General features: G+C 44.0%; 1 long non-coding RNA gene across 2 annotated transcripts in view; it reads right to left on the reverse strand.

Moving 5' to 3' along the window:
• The window catches only part of LOC117354754, a 739456-nt gene that overhangs the window by 140311 nt on the left and 579608 nt on the right, over positions 1–19537 (reverse strand). The window contains exons 3-4 of one of the 2 annotated variants that reach the window (XR_004538239.1): positions 7399–7419; positions 5483–5503 (exon numbers count right to left, since the gene is read on the reverse strand). The exons of the other annotated variant lie outside the window; for it this stretch is intronic. This is a non-coding gene — a long non-coding RNA (uncharacterized LOC117354754). The remainder of the gene's footprint in view (positions 1–5482; positions 5504–7398; positions 7420–19537) is intronic. 2 annotated transcript variants of the gene reach the window in all.

Consider the following 19537-nt stretch of genomic DNA (forward strand, 5'->3'; position numbering starts at 1 on the left):
GCTATGTATTTTTATATCCCTTAACTTTTTTTAGTGTTATTTAGTAATGTGCAGCATGGTTCCTTTTCTGAGCCCATCCCCCGCCATCACTTTTCTGTGGCTCCTTCTCACCGGTTTTCTTTTAATCACAGCTTACTGGCTTTTGTATGGCTTTTGACCTGTTAGTTTTTCAATTAGGTTTTCAATTTAGCCTCTTTATTGGAAGATCTCACCCCCTCTTTTTTATTGCATGGCCCCCTTTTTTTCTATCATCTATCATCTGTATCTGTTTTAGGGTTTTAAAATATTCTACATAGCTTTGTTAAAAACATTCATAGAAACATAGAAAAAGACGGCAGATAAGGGCCACGGCCCACCAAGTCTGCCCACCCCAATAACCCTCCCCTACCTTTCTCTGTGACGAGATCCCATTTTGACTTAAAATCAGGCACGCTCCTGGCCTCGACCACCTGCAGTGGAAGATCATTCCAGTGATCAACCACCCTCTCGGTGAAGAAGTATTTCCTGATGTCACAGTGTAGTTTCCCGCCCCTGATTTTCCACGGATGCCCTCTTGTTGCCGTGGGGCCTTTGAAAAAGAAGATATCCTCCTCCACCTCTATACGGCCCGTGAGATATTTGAACGTCTCGATCATGTCCCCCCTCTCTCTGCGTTCCTCGAGTGAGGATAGCTGCAATTTTTTCAGCCTTTCCTCATACGGGAGATCCTTGAGCCCCGAGACCATCCGGGTGGCCATACGCTGGACCGACTCAAGTCTCAGCACATCTTTGCGGTAATGCGGCCTCCAAAATTGTACACAGTACTCCAGATGGGGTCTCACCATGGATCTGTACAATGGCATTCTATATGGCTTTGCTAATATGTTTAATCTTAAACTTGGCAGTAGTATAGAGTTTTATATATGGTTTTAACTTCTGAAATTTTAAATTCAATATTATTTTCGTTTCCCACGTACACACCTTTATAGGACCCCCAGGGTATGTATTCCTCTTCCTTTTTCTTGTCCTATACAGTTCCCTTTGTGTCTTTCTAGCTTGTTTAAACATAAGTATTCACTGATCATTTGTTGAGCATGGTCTTCGCACGTCCACCATTTTTATAATGCAATTAAGTTTTTCACTTCACTCTGCATTTTGCATAGATCCAAATATTTTCTGTTTTCACATTTTGATGACATTTATCACCTTTTTCACCAACTCATTTTCATTAGTGCCATTTACATCACTGTGTCCTTTTGTCACATATCTTTTATACTCTTTGCATGCCAGATATCATTCACAGTTTCACATTTTATCACCACTGCTATTCATAACTTACATTCATTCTTAATGCACCCCTCATTATTTATAGGACCCCTGAAGAAGACTTTTTGTCGAAACGCGGACCGTGTTGGGTCCTGTATCTCTAGCTGACTAGGTCCTTTAAGGCTCTTATGTGGATGATTTACTTTTATGTGGATGGAATTATTTTATGTGGATGATTTTAGTGTACCTTTGGAACTTTGATACTTTCTAATAAAGTCCATTTGGGAACATTGTCACTCCACAGAGTTTTTTTGGTTTTCTCTGGATTTTCTTCTTTGTGGATATTTTGGGGTCAATTCCTTTTGTTTTTTCCAAACTGAAAAAGCACATGGAAGGTGGAAAACAGTCTATAATTCAAAGAAATTGCGTAAAGCTGATTGTTAAAAGCAAAAATCTGGAGCGAAAGTGTGGTCCAAATTGCACTGCATTGTAAAAATATGCACAGAAGACTAGGTTCCTGGTTTGAAAATACCCTAGATTGGGGGTGGGTTTCAAGTCAACTATTGGAGCTGCTGTAACTCATAATTGATGCCCCACCAGGAGGTTGAATATGAGCTCTTGCACAGCAAAAATGGATGCACTGCGGATCATAATGCAGCTTCAGAAACATCCTGAATAGGAATTAAGATGAAAATTTGCCATGCAGAAGCTCTAAGTCGCTCTCTATGATCGACAATGGACACAGGCGTAATCAGGTGTGCTCTGGGGTAGCACGAATTAATACAATGTGCTATCGGAGAGGAGAGAGAGAGTTCTTTCTCTGTGCTATCATATTGCATTTTATTGTTTTTTTGTTTTCTTGTGTTCCTCAGTAGCTGATGTAGAGGAAACGAAGAGCTGATTTGGTTGGCGAAATGAGTAGTTGCCTAGAGGTAAAAACATAATAAGCATGGAGACCTTGGTCTGCTGGAAAGGAATGCAAAGGAACAAACGACGATGATAAAGTAATAGATTGGTGTAAATGAAAATCCTTACCAAGTGTAGGAAAGAATCTGGGATAAGTTCGGAAAAACTCTTAATTTGGAGAAGGGAATCAAGGTTTTCTCAGGAGTTAGAACATCATGAAGCCTGAATGGATAGATAAAGGTATTCTCAGGCTTCATGTTTCTCTGTAAGTGTGGAAAAACCTCCAAAGTGCTGAGGGCTCAGACTGAGGAAGTAAATAGAAGAGATGAAAGCTAATGTAGTAGATTGCATCAAATTGAAATGAATTCAGAATGTCAAAGGCATGTCCTGCCAATGAGAGAAACAACCCCTGTGTCCAACTGGATAGAGCAACTAAAGAGAGTGAATCTATCCAGTAGCCATGGCCTAAGCTGTGGTCAAGAAAAAAACATAGGGTTTGGATTTTTTTCTTCTATGTATTGAGGCACTCATGCAAAATTGTCATTTCTTTAATAAGACATTAACTATTTTTTCTGAGGCCCTCCAAGTACTTACAAATCTAAAATGTGGCCCTGTAAAGGATTTGAGTTGGAGACCACTGTTCTAAACAGTGTGTCTTTCATGAATCTACTAGAGCAGTGTTTTTCAACCGCTGTTCCGCGGCACACTAGTGTGCCGCGAGATGTTGCCTGGTGTGCCGTACGGTCAGGGCCGCCATCAGGGCAGTACCACCAGTCTAGGGAGAGGGGCGGTCCGCCCCACGTAGACAGGAGAGAGCTGGACGGGGGACCCGCGGAGTTCAATACATCTCAAGCCGCGAGGCTCGTCTTCTGTTCCTGCCTGCCCTGCAGCTAACATATAGCCGATCGCAAGCGTTCCCCGATGTCAGCGCTGACGTCGGAGGGAGGGCTTAAGCAAAGCCTGACCTACGACGTCAGCGCTGACGTCGGAGAATACTTCCGTTCGGCTATTTGTGCGCGGCAGGGCAGGCAGGAAGCAGAAGACAAGCCTCGTGGCTTGAGCTTCGTTTTGCTGAGAAAGTTGCAAAGATGGGCTGGGAGGCAAACACGGAACACAAAAGGGGGGAGGGAGTGCGTTTTGGACACAAGGCATGAACTTGGAAGAGAGGAAGGGAGGGAAAGAGATGCTGAGGTGGGGGAGGGAATGCGTTTTTGGACACAGAAGAAATGGACTTGGGAGAGAGGAAGGGAGGGAAAGAGATGCTGAGGTGGGGGAGGGAATGCGTTTTTGGACACAGAAGAAATGGACTTGGGAGAGAGGAAGGGAGGGAAAGAGATGCTGAGGTGGGGGAGGGAATGAGTGTTTGGACACAGAAGGCATGGACTTTGGAGAGAGGAAGGGAGGGAAAGAGATGGTTGTGTACACGGGGAATAGAAGAAAGGAGAATTTTTGGTCATAGGGAGGGAGTGAGGTACAGATAGTGGCATACTAGGGTGGGGGGGGGCGGTCTGCCCCACCCCGGGTTTACGTCCCAAGGGGGTGCACAGCTTGCCACCCTCCAGTGTTGTCCCTAGGCCGGCAAACTGCGGCTCTTTAGCCACTTGAGTGCCACCGCCGCCATCGGGAACAGGCCGGCGCCAAGTTCTCCCTGCTTTTCCCTGTGGGGCTGGCTAACTCTCGCCACTCGCGTCAATTCTGACGTCGGAGAGGACGTTCTGGGCCAGCCAATCGCTGCCTGGCTGGCCTAGAACGTCCTCTCCGACGTTAGAATTGACGACGGGTGGCGAGAGTTGGTCGGCCCTGTGGGGAAGAGAAGCAGGGAGAACTCGGTGCCGGCCTGTTCCCGATGGCGGCAGTGGCAGCTTATTCCTCAGTGGCGGTGGCAGCATTATAAAATACTTTCTTTGTGTTTATTTGATTCCTATATATTTATATATAGTCAATATAGGCACAGTTAAATTTTTTAACTTTTTCTAATGGTGGTGTGCCTCGTGATTTTTTTCATGAAACAAGTGTGCCTTTGCCCAAAAAAGGTTGAAAAACACTGTAGTAGAGAGGAACTGAGCATCTGTGTGTGTGTGGTAGATTACTAAAGCTTATTTCCTTTTGCATTATTTGTTATTTTTAGTGCAAGTATCCCTTCAGACAATGTATTAGATCAGGGGTATCCAATGTCGGTCCTCGAGGGCTGCAATCCAGTCGGGTTTTCAGGATTTCCCCAATGAATATGCATGAGATCTATGTGCATGCACTGCTTTCAATGCATATTCATTGGGGAAATCCTGAAACCCGACTGGATTGCGGCCCTCGAGGACCGACATTGGACACCCCTGTATTAGATATTGCATACCAGATTAACTTTTATAATCAGACTTAAACTGAGTTTGTTTTATTTCTTTGCATTTATTTTAAGGCTGGAATGATGCTTGTTAGTATTTCCTGCTGACACAAGACTGAATGATTTAGTTACAAAATTCCTATTCTCCTTCATATATAGGAACAGCGTTTTCAGGTCATCTGTTACGTGCTTTGTGCATTTCTAATTTGAACTCTACTTAAAGTAATTTTTAGAAGAGGTTGTACTGAATATTCTTGGACTTGATGATTATTACATATGTTGTGATCTAATATGTTATATATATATATATATATACTTTCTCTCTCACACATTCTCTCCCACTGACTGCAGCGGTGGGAGGGGGACACTCATCTTGCTGACTTACAAGTGCATTCACTCTGAAGCCCCCCATATCTGTCTTCACTAATCTCCTCTATGCTCCCCACCCCCCGTGATCTCTGTTCATCAGGCAAGCTTCTCTTATCTGTACCCATCTCCAGACTCTGTCCATTTTTCTTGCATCACCATATGCCTGGAACTGGTTGCCTGAATCAATACGTCATGCTCCATCCCTGGCAGTACTCAAATCCAAGCTAACTCCGGCACACTGCTGTCAGATACCTAGACCCACTGTATCATTTCCTCTACCATAATCTCCCCAACACTGAAATGTCCTGTCTAAATTAGATTGCAAGCTCTTCTGAGCAGGGACTGTCTATTGTATGTTAAAATGTACTTTGCTATGTATGCTTTTCAGTGCAATAGAAATAATAATAAATAGTAGTACAGCAGTAAAGTCACTTTATTGGCATCAATCGATAGAGGCAGACAAACCTATAGACACACAAATGCTCACAAATACAGACAGATAAATGAACCCAGACACAGAGGTAGACACAGTGGCTACAAAGAGCAAGATTTTCTGATACAATAACACCAATTCAATACTTTTGACATTGGCAATAGTTCAGAAAATCAAATGTTTGGACTTACCAAATCATAAGTAACAGAAACCTAAAGGGAAGAATGAGATCAGTGGTTTTAGAGAAGAACATCTCATGGGAAACTCACAGAGCAGCAAAGTCACTTTATTGGCATCAATCAATAGAAGGAGACAGACATAGGCAGAAATAGGACAGAATTATAGACAGAAATATGCTGTTAGATATAGACATGCACACATACAAGCACACACACGCAGACATACAGACAGATATAAATACTGGTTGCAGTTTAATATGTGTCACATCTAGAATAGTTCACAAGAAAAAAGAATAAGATCAAAAGTTTGGGCTTACCCCATTGTTAGCAGTGTTCATCTAATAGAACCACATCATAAAATTAAAATCAACATTCTTGTTTATCAAATAAATAAGGAAATCATTAGAAATATATTTATTTGATAAAGTTCAAGTTTAAGTTTATTAATTTTAATATACTGACCATCGAAGGACACCTGGCCGGTTTACAATGTTAAAAATAAAAAGTTAAAAATAAATTTTTATAAGGGGAGGATGTGTGAACATTAAATTGACAAATTACAATTATGAATGTGAGCTTGAGGGTGAAGGGGAAAGGGAAAGTTGATAATTATATCATTAAAAGAAAAATTAAAAGGAGAGGAAGAGAGGGGGAGGATATGACATCAGGAAAGTGGTTTGCTTCTTAGAAGCGGTTTGTATTTAGTTTGCTAGTTATTAGGGAGGAAATATTTAAATGCTATGGTATGCATCTTTGAATAAAAATGATTTTAGTTTAATCCTGAATTTATCGAGTGAATTTTCAAGAAGGAGTTGAAGTGGCATGGCTTTCCATAAAGTAGGAGCTACTATAAAAAAATTAGTTTAACTAGTGTAGTAGAATTCTTTGATGGAAGGTATGGTCAGTAGATTCTGATCGGCCAATCTAACAGTCCAGGAAGGGCAAAAAGGGATGATGAGTTTATCAAGAAAAGATGGGAGATGCGAAAGTTTGATTTTGTAAACAAGCATTAAGGTTTTATAGGTAATACAGTGAGTAATGGGTAGCCAGTGAGCTTTTCACAGAAGAGGAGTTATATGATAATTTTTCTCAACCTTATAAATAAGCTTAATTGTCGTGTTTTGAATGAGCTGCAGATGACGTAGTTCTTTTTGAGTGATTCCATTATATAGAGATTACAGTAATCTAAATGAGAGATGACCAGTGAGTGAACGAGGGTTGTAATTGCATCAGTTTCAAGAAATGAGTTTAGGGAATGAATGAGAGGAAGTTTATGGAAACAGGCTTTTACAACAGAGCTTATCTGGTCATGAAAGGTTAAATCTTTATCTAGAATAACTACAAGCAAATTTATTTTTGATTCAATTTTTATCAGACAAGATTTAATAAAAATTTAACAAAAATTTTGATTTTAATTTTACGATGTGGTTCTATTTTTATTCTTCTAAACTTTTTATTTTTTAGTAATATTTGAAACTGTATATTAACTAATGCTGTATTTGACTGCTGTATGAAGTATTGTTTTTATGAAATTGTAATTTTTTGCTGAAATGTTTCAGTTTTCTTTATCTGTTGTGAACCGCCCAAAACTGTTGGTAGGGCGGTATATAAGAAAATAAATTCTTATTATTATTATCTAAAGGGAAAAAAGAGAGCAGTTATTTTAGAGAGGAACTTCTCATGGGAAAGTTACAAAGCAGTAACTCACTGTATTGGGATCAGTCAACAGAGGCAGACAAACATATGAACACACACACACAGAGGCAGACACACATATAACCACAGATATAGACACAGATATGAACCCAGACACACACACACAGATGTAGATAGAGTGGCTGCAAAGAGCAAGATTTTCTGATACAGTAACATCAATTTAATACTTTTGACTTTGGCAATAGTTCAGAAAAACAAAAGTTTGGACTTACCACAGCACCAGTAGCTTTATCCTAAAGAGAAGATTAAGAGCAGTGATATTAGACAAGAACGTCTCATGGGAAAGTCACAGATCAGCAAAATCACTTTATTGGCAGCAATTAATAGAGACAGACACACATATATTCACAGATACAGACATGGACACACAGATAAAGATGTACACACAGAAGGTAGAAACACAACTGCAAAAGGAAACATATATTATATGAACACAGATACACACACTCACACAGAGGTAGACACAGTGGCTACAAAGAGAAAGATTTTCTGATACAATAACACTAATTCAATACTTTTGACTTTGGCAACAGTTCAGAAAAACAAAAGCTTGGACTTACCACAATATAAGTACAGTGGTGCCTCGCATAACGGACGCCTCGTACAGCGAACGCTGCGCATAACAAACTTTTTGTCTTGCTCCCTATAACGAACTTCGTTTCACACAACGAAGTCGCCCGAGGGGCCCGGGGGGGGGGGGGGGGGGCGGAACTACTCTCGCCGAAGCCGGGAACAGCAGCACCCTCCTGTCTGAATGCAGTGTTCCATCATCTCCCTCCACCTTACCTTAGATGCCGAGTTTTCCGGCTTTCTTTTTCAGCCAGCCACACACTTTCAAAGAGCAGCACATGCGCGCATGCTCTGTTGTTCAATCTTCTCCTCTGACGCAACCGGAAACCGGAAGTTGCAGGAGAAGAGAACATTGATCAACTTCAGCAGCTGAGCGTGCACAGCTTTTTGAAAGCGTGCGGCTGGGTGAAAAAGAAAGCTGGCAAACTCTGCATATAAGGTGAGGTGGAGGGAGGGAAATGTAGGGCTGCAGAACGAATTATTTTCTTTTACATGTATTCTTATGGGAAAACAGGGCTGCAGAACGAATTATTTTGTTTTACATGTATTCTTATGGGAAAACGCGTTTCACACAACGAACGTTTCACATAACAAACTTGCTCCTGGAACGGATTAAGTTCGTTGTGTGAGGCACCACTGTAATGTCATCCTAAATGGAAGAACGAGAGCAGTGATTTTAGAGAACTTCTCATGGGAAAGTCACAGAGCAGCAAAGTCACTTTATTGGCATTAATCGATAGAGCTAGAAACACATATGCTCACAGACAGAGACAGAGACACACAGAAATACAGAGACAGAGATGCAAATTTACACAGAGATAGACACAGAGGCTAGAAAGAACAAGAAATTAGGGAGGCAATCAAACTGGGTAACAGAGTAATAATGGGAGGTTTGAACTACCCAGATATTGACTGGGTAAATGTATCATCAAAGGATTCTAGGAAGATACAATTCCTTGATGAAATCAAAGACTGCTTTATGGATTAGCTGGTTCAGGAACCGACAAGAGGTGATGCCATTCTAGGTCTAGTTCTTAGTGGAGCCTATGAATTGGTGAAAGAGGTAACGGTGTTGTTGCCACTTGATAAGAGTGATCATAAGATGTTCAGATTTGATATCATCTCTGGAATAAGTTCACACAGGAAATCTAATAGAACAGCACTCAAGTTTAAGAAAGGAGACTATGATAAGATAAGGAGAATGGTAAAAAAGAGACTTAGAGGTATAGCTGCAAAGGTCAAAAATGGACATCAGGAGAGGATTTTATTCAAAACTACCAAAACAACAAAATAAAAATAGCACCAAAAGGTTCCACAAAGTTTATGGCTTCCTTTACAGTACAGATGTCAGTTTAAAAGTTTGTGTATAGCCTTTAAAACTCTTCATCTTTCACAACCCTCTAATTTAGCTTCTCTCACTGTACCTTGTACTCAATCACGTTAACATTGATTCCAACAGACTTGATCTTCCATCCCCAAGCATGGCCCACTATGAATCAACACATTCCTCTGCATAATTTTTCTCTCTCCATTGTTTTGGAATATTAGATCTGAGCAATCCTTTTCCAAATTTAAATCACTTTGGAAGACATTTTTTCAGGGTAACTCTGAATGAAATTAATGGCATCAGTAAATCTATTTAATTTTAACCATTTTAATAGTATATTGCTTTTATTTTTTTATTTTTGATTGTAAGAATGTCTCTTGTTTGATTGTATTATCTTTCCTATTAATATTGGCATTCTTTTCATTGTGATTTGTATTGAAAACCGCTTTGAGATTTTGTTTGAAGAGGGACATCAAATGAGAAATAAAAACAAACAATCAAAGCAACCAAAGGATTGTGGAACAGAAGATCAGATGTACCCGTTTGTAGTTTATTAAGTAGCCAAATAACTTGATAACAGTAGGCTGGTATCAAGATAGCTTACATTGGTGCAGGGGTGGCCACTCTGGTCCTCGAGGGCTGGAATCCAGTCAGGTTTTCAGGATTTCCCCAATTAATATGCATTAAAAGCAGTGCATGCAAATAGATCTCATGCATATTCATTGAAGAAATCCTGAAAACCTGACTGGATTTCGGCCATCGAGGTCCAGAGTTGTCCACCCCTGCATTGGAGCTTCTGTCCTGTGCTCTTTATTTGTAGCTTCTTCAACTGCATGGATTTTTTTGACTATCACGGTTTTATATTTAAGACAGCCAAGGACCCTATAAGACCTTTCAGGAAGGCATTTTACTTTGGCAGAACTCGGCCTGTGTTATTTGGCTTTATCTTGTTTGTCACTTGTGACTGTATACATCATTTGTGGATTGTTTTAAGTCATTTGGGAACTGGTATATCTGCGCTGTTCCACAATCTTTTTGTTGTTTTGCTGCTTCATCTCCTTTGTGCAACATTTTGGATTTTGTTCTTTTGTCTTAAGGAATTACTGGTGCAAGATATGGTGTTCAATTCTGATGAATCAGAGAAATTCAACCAAATTTCTATAATTCTGGATGATTTAATGGGCCAGTTTGACAAACTGAAGAGTAGCAAATCAACTGGACTGAATGGTATACATTCCAGACTGCAGATAAAAGTGAAAAATGAAATTAGAACATAAGAACATAAGAACTAAAGAATTGCCATCTCTGGATCAGACCCTAGGTCAGCGATGGCGAACCTATGGCACGCGTGCCAACTGTGGCACGCAAAGGCCTTGCAGCTGGCATGCGCAGGGCCGCCATCAGGGCAGTACTACCAGGGGGTGCACAGGAGAGAGAGCTGAACGGGGACGATGGGGGACCCGTGGGGTTAAATATAACTCGAGCCGCAAGGCTCGTCTTCTACTCCGACTGCCCTGCAGCTCACACAGCCGATCTGAAATCTTCCCCGACGTCAGCGCTGACGTCGGAGGGAGGGCTTAAGCAAAGCCCGCCCTCCGACGTCAGCGCTGACGTCGGGGAAGACTTCTGGTCGGCTATGTGTGCGCGGCGGGACAGGCAGGAAATAGAAGACAAGCCTACACGGCTCAAGCTACATTTTGCTGAGAAAGTTGCTGGGAGGCAAACGGGGAACACAAAAGGGAGAGGGAGTGCGTTTTGGACACAAGGTATGAACTTGGGAGAAAGGAAGGGAGGGAAAGAGATGCTGATGTGGGGAAGGGAATGGGTTTTTGGACACAGAAGGCATGAACTTGGGAGAGAGGAAGGGAGGGAAAGAGATGCTGAGGTGGGGGAGGGAATGTGTTTTTGGACACAGAAGGCATAGACTTGGGAGAGAGGAAGGGAGGGAAAGAGATGGTTGTGTACACGGGGAATAGAAGAAAGGAGAATTTTTGGTCATAGGGAGGGAGTGAGGTACAGACAGTGGCATACCAAGGTGGGGGTGGGGGCGGTCTGCCCCGGTTTTACGCCCCAAGGGGGTGCACAGCTGGCCACCCTCCAGTGTTCTCCCTAGGCTGGCAAACTGCGTCTCTTTAGCCACTTGAGTGCCACCGCCGCCATTGGGAACAGGCCGATGCCAAGTTCTCCCTGCTTTTCCGTGTGGGGCCGACCAACTCTCGCCACCCGCGTCAATTCTGATGTCGGAGAGGACGTTCTGGGCCAGCCAATCGCTGCCTGGCTGGCCCACAACGTCCTCTCCGATGTTAGAATTGACGTCGAGTGGCGAGAGTTGGTTGGCCCCGTAGGGAAGAGAAGCAGGGCGAACTCGGCGCCGGCCTGTTCCCGATAGCGGCAGTGGCAGCCTATTCCCCAGTGGTGGTGGCAGCATTTTCCCAATGGTGGTGGCATAGGGGAGGGCAAGGAGAAAGAAAGAAAGGGGGGGACAGGGAGCAAAAAAGAAAGAGGGCTGGGTGAAACAAAGAAAAATGGGGCACGGAGAGAGAGAGAAAGACAGACATACAGAATGAAAGGGGGTATGGAGAGAGAGAAAAAGAAAGAAGGGGCAGGGTGAAACAAAGAAAAAGTTTGGGGAGGGAATGAGGTCTGGAGGAGAGAAAGCATACAGGAGGCTGAAAAAAGGGAAGAAATATTGGATGCACAGTCAGAAGAATAAAGTGCAACCAGAGACTGATGAAATTACTAAAGGTAGGAAAATGATTTTATTTTCAATTTAGTGATCAAAATGTGTCCGTTTTGAGAATTTATATATGCTGTCTATATTTTGCACTATGGCCCCCTTTTACTAAACCGCAATAGCGTTTTTTAGCGCAGGGAGCCTATGAGCTTCAAGAGCAGCGTGGGGCATTCAGCGCAGGTCCCTGCGCTAAAAACCGCTATCGCGGTTTAGTAAAAAGGGAGGGGGAATATTTGTCTATTTTTGTATAGTTGTTACTGAGGTGACATTGCATAAAGTCATCTGCCTTGACCTCTTTGAAAACCCGCAGAATATAAATGATAATTAACATTTTCTCTGCGTACAGCGTGCTTTGTGTTTTTAAAATTTTATTGTTGGTAGATCATTTTGACTTGGCCACAAAGGTAAGGGGGAGGGAGGGGAGCTGCTGAAAGAGTCTACCTTGACGTGGTTGCAGGCTTACAAATCTTTTGGTCAAAGAGTGCGGCGACAGAGAAAAGTATGTGTGTATTCGGCCCATGAATGAAATCATTAAAACATTATAAATTGCCAATAAATTGAAATGAAAACCAAAGGATTGTGAATCAAATTGATTCTCTGACAATACAAAGATTCCAACCTTTAAAAATGATGTTACAAAGTTCAGGCAACTTTATAAAGAGTTTTTAGATACTAAAATCTTGTTATTAAGGTTTAATTGACGTGCTGACACTTTGAGGAAATTCTTTGGTTTTGTGCGGCAGTTTGGGCACTCGGGCTCAAAAAGGTTAGCCATCACTGTCCTAGGTCCATCAAGTCCAGTGATCCACACACGCGGAGGCCCCGCCAGGTGTACCCTGGCATAGTTTTACTCCCCATATCACTCTATGCCACTCATAAGAAGATGTGCATCTAGTTTACCCTTACTCGTATCACTCTATGCCACTCATAAGAAGATGTACATCTAGCAAGAGTTTTAAAAAATACCTTAAATTTTAAAATTAAAACTAATACAAATCTAAAATTAGAAAAAAATAATAATATAAAAGGCAACATAAATAGACTGACACACTGGAAACGAGATGGGAGGAGAAAAGGGATGGAGTGACTTCCCAATGAGGAAAGGCTAAAGCATCTAGGACTTTTCAGACTATGGACTTTTCCTCTAGGAAATTGTCCAAACCTTTCTTAAAACCAGCTACACTATCCGCTCTTGCCAGAACCTCTGGTTTTAAAAGTATTTCCCTGTAACTTCATTGAGTCTTTGTAATTTTTCATGGAGTGAAAAATCTATCCACTTGTACCCATTCTACTCCTCTCAGGAGTTGAAGGCTTCAATCATATCTCCCCTCAGCCGTCTCTTTTCCAGGCCTTAACCTCTTTAGTCTTTCCTCATACGAGAGGAGTTCCATCCTCTTTATCATCTTGGTCGCTTTTCTTTGAACCTTTTCAAGCACCCGCCAACTTCAACTGATACAAAATACTGCAGTTAAACTCATTTACAAAGCTAAAAATATGACCACGTCACCCCACTTCTTCGTGAATCTCATTGGCTACCAGATTCACATAGAACAACATATAAAATACTTTTACTAGTCTTCAAACTTAGGGCTCCTTTTATCAAGCTGTGGTAGGCGGTTAACACGCGGAATACTGCGCATTCTACCGCCTACCGCGCTAGTCGCTAATGCCTCCATTGATGAGGCGTTATTTTTTTGGTGTGCTGCGGAGGTTAACATATGATGAAATATCCGACGTGCTAACCCCCGTAGCATACCTCAATAAAAGGAGCCCTTAAACTCTCCTACTTTCCTGGACAAATATCTTATCCCACATGCTCCATCTAGGGTCCTTAGATCCTCCAACCAAAATCTATTAACAGTTCCCTCAATCAAAGATCTATACTACACCAGAAATTCCATTTTTTTCCATAACGGCTCCTTCCCTTTGGAACGCAATGCCACTGCACATCCGCTGCAAAAATTCTTAATACTGTAAACTGACCAGATACAGTGGTACCTCGGTTTACGAGTGCACCGGTTTGTGAGTGTTTTGCAAGACGAGCAAAACATTCGCAAAATCAGTGCCTCGGAAACCGAGCGCGCCTCGATTTGCGAGCGCCCCCACCCGCGAACCAGCACCCTCCCCCCGCGATCCGGCACTCGCCCGCCACCATCGGGCACCCCCCTGCCGTGATCGGGAACCCCCCGCCGCAACCTGAAGTCCCCCAGAGCCCTCTTCTTACTTTAATGTAGCACCGGCATGTCAGCCTCCTCTTCTGTATTGGCCTTGAGCATGTGCATGTGCATGTGCATGTGCCAGTGCTACATTAAAGTAAGAAGAGGGCTCTGGGGACCTCAGGTTGCGGCGGGGGATGCCTGATCACGGCGGAGGGGTGCCCGATCACGGCGGTGGGGTTGCCCGATGGCGGCGGGGGGGGGGGGTGTCCGATGGCGGGGCCTTCGGGGGGGGAGCAATGCTGGTTCTTGGGAGGGAGCAGCGCTGCTGGCTTCGGTGGGGGGGGGGGGGGTGGAAACGTATCAAAGCGAGTTTCCATTATTTCCTATGGGGAAACTCGCTTTGATAAACGAGCATTTTGGATTACGAGCATGCTCCTGGAATGGATTATGCTTGTAATCCAAGGTATCACTGTACTTGTGATGGTCAGTATATCAAACTAAGAATAAACTTGGAAACTAGACCCGAATTGAATGCAATCGTCTAGGTGAAGTCGCACCATGGAGCGATACAGAGGCATTATATCAATCTTAGTCTTGTTAACCATCCCTTTTTTAATAGTCACAAATACAGAGAAATGCAGACACACATAATTCACATACATGAACACAGAGATAGACACAGTGGCTACAATGAGCAAGTGTTTTCTTATTTAGTAACACCAAATAAATATATTTTACATCAATATTTGATAAGAGCAAAGAACAAGAACAAAAGTTTGGGCTTACCAAATCAGATAAGGTGAGATTTTAAAGAGAAGAATGAGAGCTGTGATTTTAGATAAGAACTTCTCATGGGAAACTCACAAAGCAGCAAAGTCACTTTATTGGGATCAGTCAATAGAACATATGAACATAAGTAATACCTCTGCTGGGTCAGACCAGAGGTCCATCATGCCCAGCAGTTCACTCACGCAGCAGCCCATCAGGCCCAGGACCTGTATAGTAACCCTCTATCTATATCCTTCTATCCCCTTTTCCTTCAGAAAATTGTCCAATCCCTTCTTGAATTCCAATACCGTACCCTGTCCTATCGTGCCCTCTGGAAGCACATTCCAGGTGTCCACCACCCGTTGGGTGAAGAAGAACTTTCTAGCATTGGTTCTAAATCTGTCCCCTTTTAATTTTTCTGAATGCCCTCTCGTTCTTGTAGTTTTTGAAAGTTTGAAGAATCTGTCCCTCTCCACTTTCTTTATGCCCTTCATGATCTTGTAAGTCTCTATCATATCCCTTCATGATCTTGTAAGTCTCTATCATATCCCCTCTAAGTCTCCGCTTCTCTAGGGAAAAGAGCCCCAGTTTCTCCAATCTTTCAGTGTATGAAAGGTTTTCCATACCTTTTATCAAACATGTCACTCTCTTCTGAACTCTCTGGAGTATCGCCATATTCTTATTTAGGTACGGCCACCAATATTGGACGCAGTACTCCAGATGTGGGCGTACCATCGCCCAATACAAAGGCAGGATAACTTCGTTCGTTCTGGTTGTAATACCCTGCTTGCTTATACCTAGCATTCTTTTCGCTTTCTTAACGCACTATGCCGACACCTTTCTTACCTTGAATACGCTCCCCTTATATATCAGAGAAATTAAAGATCTGAATTTATTTAAAACCAACCTAAAAACATTCCTTTTTAAAGCATCTTTTAATATTTAAAACATATTCTTCTTTTAAACCAGTTTAATTTGATCATAAAATATTTCATTGTAAAGCGTCATTTACTTTTTAAAACAATTTTTTAAACCCCAATCCTAACGTTTTTTCCTCTACTTGTTTTCGCTTTCTTCTCTCCTGAGAAACAGCATTTTTGTAACTTTTACCCACCTTTGTTCCTTCCCCATGTACCGCAGTTTGTCTGTATTGTGTCACAGTCCTATCCCTAAAGTGCCTCTTGCACCAGGGCAGGAGCTAATTAAACCTGTCCCAGGGATTCAGAGGGCTAACCATGGGGATAGGATTGTGACCAAGCCTAAGGGAAATCCTAGCTTGCCCTTTAATTCAGTCGGGGCTGATCTCCAGGGAGGAGAGGAGGAGGTTGAGAACAGCTTGCAACAGCCCCAGAGAGATTTCCTTCTCCCTGGCTTTCCCCAGCTGAAGGGAATGATTAGGCTCCCAAAGTCAGCTAGGGGAAATCGGCAGAAAGCTCCTCCCCCTCCAAGGGCAGGTCAGATTCCCCTGTGTACTTTAGAGACTGCTCTGAAAGGGAGGGAGGCAGTCTATCCGGGGCCAGCCCTGAAAAGGGTCTCTCCTGCTGAAGGTGTTACTGAGTCTCGGGACTGGGAAATGCAGGAGCCTGACACAGACCCTTTGGCCAACCAGCTACCCAGTGAGGAGGCTATGGAGTTTGGAGAAACTTTCAGTCTGCCTGAAGATGTGCAGATGGAAATCAGCTAAGTGGCAGGACTGGGAGTTGTAAAGTTTATGAGCCTCCTGGGTTTGGGATTTGCATTAGAGAGTTGCGCGGGGACAGAAATCCCACCCGTCCCCACCCGTCCCCGCCAAAATCCCACCCATCCCCACCCGTCCCCGTGAGGAATCCCTCCGTCCCCACCCGTCCCCGTGAGGAATCCCTCCGTCCCCACCCGTCCCCGCGAGGAATCCCCTCCGTCCCCACCCGTCCCCGCGAGGAATCCCCTCCGTCCCCACCCGTCCCCGCGAGGAATCCCCTCCGTCACCATCCTTCCCTATAAACTTCAGAAATAGTTATTTTATTTAATTATGCTACTGAATTAAAGGCTCTGGTAGAGACCCATTTACAAATAAGCAAAGAGACTATTAATTTGGAAATATTAATTGGGAAGAATACATACTTTGTAAATGGGTTTCTACCAGAACCTCTAATGTAAATATAAAATATAAATACTCAGCTGATGAGAACCCACAAACTGTCAGCTGAGGACTTCCTTTGCAGTTGGCCTGGGGTCCCTTTTGCCAAGCTTGGCAGGCAGCAGTAGCGTCCCTGAGTCACAGATGCTGGCACCTCAGTGGCTCATGGATGCTGCCAGCGACTGCTGCGCTTGGTGGAGGGGAGTTCTGACCATCTCTAGAGGAGGTCCTCTGCTGGCGGTGCTTGGGGATCCCCACCAGTCACAGCAAGGGCCAACAAGTACTTCAACACTGTAGAAATAAAACCAGAAATGCATTTCCTTTTCTTTTGAACACAAAACAAAGATATCTGCCATATACATTTCCCAAGGCAGATGACTCTATGCAATGTCACCTCGGTAACAAAATACAAAAATAGACAAATACACCCCCTCCCTTTTTACTAAACCACAATAGTAGGTTTTAGCACAGGGAGTTACGCTGAATGCCTCGCGCTGCTCTCAATGCTCATAGGCTCCCTGCGCTAAAAAAACAATATTGCGGTTTAGTAAAAGGGAGCCATAGTGCAAAATATAGACAGCAGATATAAATTCTCAAAACAGACACATTTTGATCACTAAATTGAAAATAAAATCATTTTTCCTACCTTTGCTGTTTGGTGATTTCATGAGTCTCTGGTTGCACTTTCTTCTTCTGACTGTGCATCCAATCTTTCTTCCTTTCTTTCAGCCTCCTGTATGTTTCCTCTCCTCCAGACCTCATTCTCTCCCCCAACTTTTTCTTTCTGTCTCCCTGTTCCCCCTTCTTTCTGTCTCTCTGTCTGCCCCCTTTCTTTCTTTCTCCGTGCCCTCCCCCAAGCCACTCGGTTTGCTGCCACCGCCATCGGGGAATAGTCCCCAAGCCACCGCTGTCCCAAGCTTTCCCTGCAGAAGCGTCGCGCTGACCAGCATTCCGCTCCCTGACGTCAATTCTGACGTAGGAGAGGAAGTTCCGGGCCAACAAGGCATTTCTCCTCATTCCATCCAGCCTGAGCCCCATCTCTCCTTGATCCAGCATTTCCCTTCTGTGTCTGTCAGAATTACCATTCCACCTATTTTCCAGCATCACCCTTCTTTGTGTCCATCTCACCTATATCCCTATCTCACCACTTTTTCAGAATCTTCATTTGTCTCTGTCCTTGTCTTTACCCCATATTCACCATTTGCCCTTTCAATGTCTTTATCTCCCCCCCCCCACACACACTTTTTCAGCATTACTTCTATGTCTCTATTTCACCTCCTCTTCATGTCCCCTCTGTATCTCTATCCTTATTCAGAAGGTCCTGCTTACCCTTTCTCTTCTTTGTGTCACTATCTCCATTTTCAGCTTTCCCCCTTTTTCCTTTGTTAATGCACCCTGTAGCCAGAATCTTTCCACCCTCTCTCCACTCCTGCCCAGCCCAGTATGAAATATTTCCTTTTGTTTCTCTCCCCTCTCTCTTCTCCTCCCTCACCCACGAGTCCTGCATCTGGCCCTCTCCCTTCTACCTGCACCTGGCAACACCCCCCTGCTCCGCGGCTCTCTTAAGCAACTCGTCAGCAGCGGTGATCAAGACAAGCTGCCGACATCGAGGCCTTCCCTCTACGAGTCCCGCCTTTGTGGAAAAAGGAAGTTGAAACAAGCGGGACTCGCAGAGGGTAGGCCCCGACGCCAGAAGCTTGTGTCGATCGTTGTTGCCGAAGAGAGCCGCAGGTAGAAGGGAGAGGGAGATAGGAAGGCTGTAGAAGCTCCGGAGCATGACACCGAACCCGGCCAGGATGATTTCTTTTTCAGGCTGCTGCTGCCGCTGCCATCCCCCACCCGAAATGACAAAAAACAGCCTAATGCCCGTGTCGGGAAATAGCCATGTTGAGCAGTGAGCTCAGCACGTACACAGATGAAAGCCTTGCTTGCTGATTGGTCCGGCGGCACGGTGGGGCGGGGCCGCCGGACCAATCAGCAAGCAAGGCTTTCATCTGTGTACGTGCTGAGCTCACTGCTCAACATGGCTATTTCCCGACGCGACGCCAGACTTGCATCGCCAGAATTTAGGTAGGTTGTTTTCATCCCCGTGGGAGTCCCGTGGGCAAGGGGGCGTCCCCGTGGGAGTCCCGTGGGTCAGGGGGGCATCCCCGTGGGAGTCCCGTGGGCCAGGGGGCGTCCCCGTGGGAGTCCCGTGGGCCAGGGGGGGAACCCGCGGGATCCCCGCGGGACCCGCGGGATCCCCGCGATCCCCGTTCCCGTGCAGACCTCTAATTTGCATTGTGTGGGAAAAGGTGTTTGATTCCTGGATGCCTTTGAAGGACTTGTGCTAGCAACACCTGTCCTGCTTGGGAGAAGCAGGAAGGAAAAAAAAAACAACGTTTTTCTTTTTCTTTGTTTGCAAGTGTAATGGTGTCAGCTATAGTTAAGCTGGCTGGGATTGTTGGATGGTGAAAGTCTTGAGGGAAGGCAGTTTGGGGGGAGAATCCACTGTACATCAGGTTGGGTTAGTGGGGCCATTAGTGGCAAGTCTGAAAATCAGATTATTTAATTAGTGGATTCGCTGAGCTCCTTCCCCTCCCCCAGCAGCTCCAGTTGGGCTGGCTGGGAAACAAGCCAGAAGGAGTTTAAGGCTTGTGCATTAGTTCTTTTGGAGCAATGCTCTGCTTATGGACTT

Source organism: Geotrypetes seraphini, chromosome 2 (genome assembly GCF_902459505.1).
Source record: "Geotrypetes seraphini chromosome 2, aGeoSer1.1, whole genome shotgun sequence".
Lineage (NCBI taxonomy): Eukaryota > Metazoa > Chordata > Amphibia > Gymnophiona > Dermophiidae > Geotrypetes > Geotrypetes seraphini.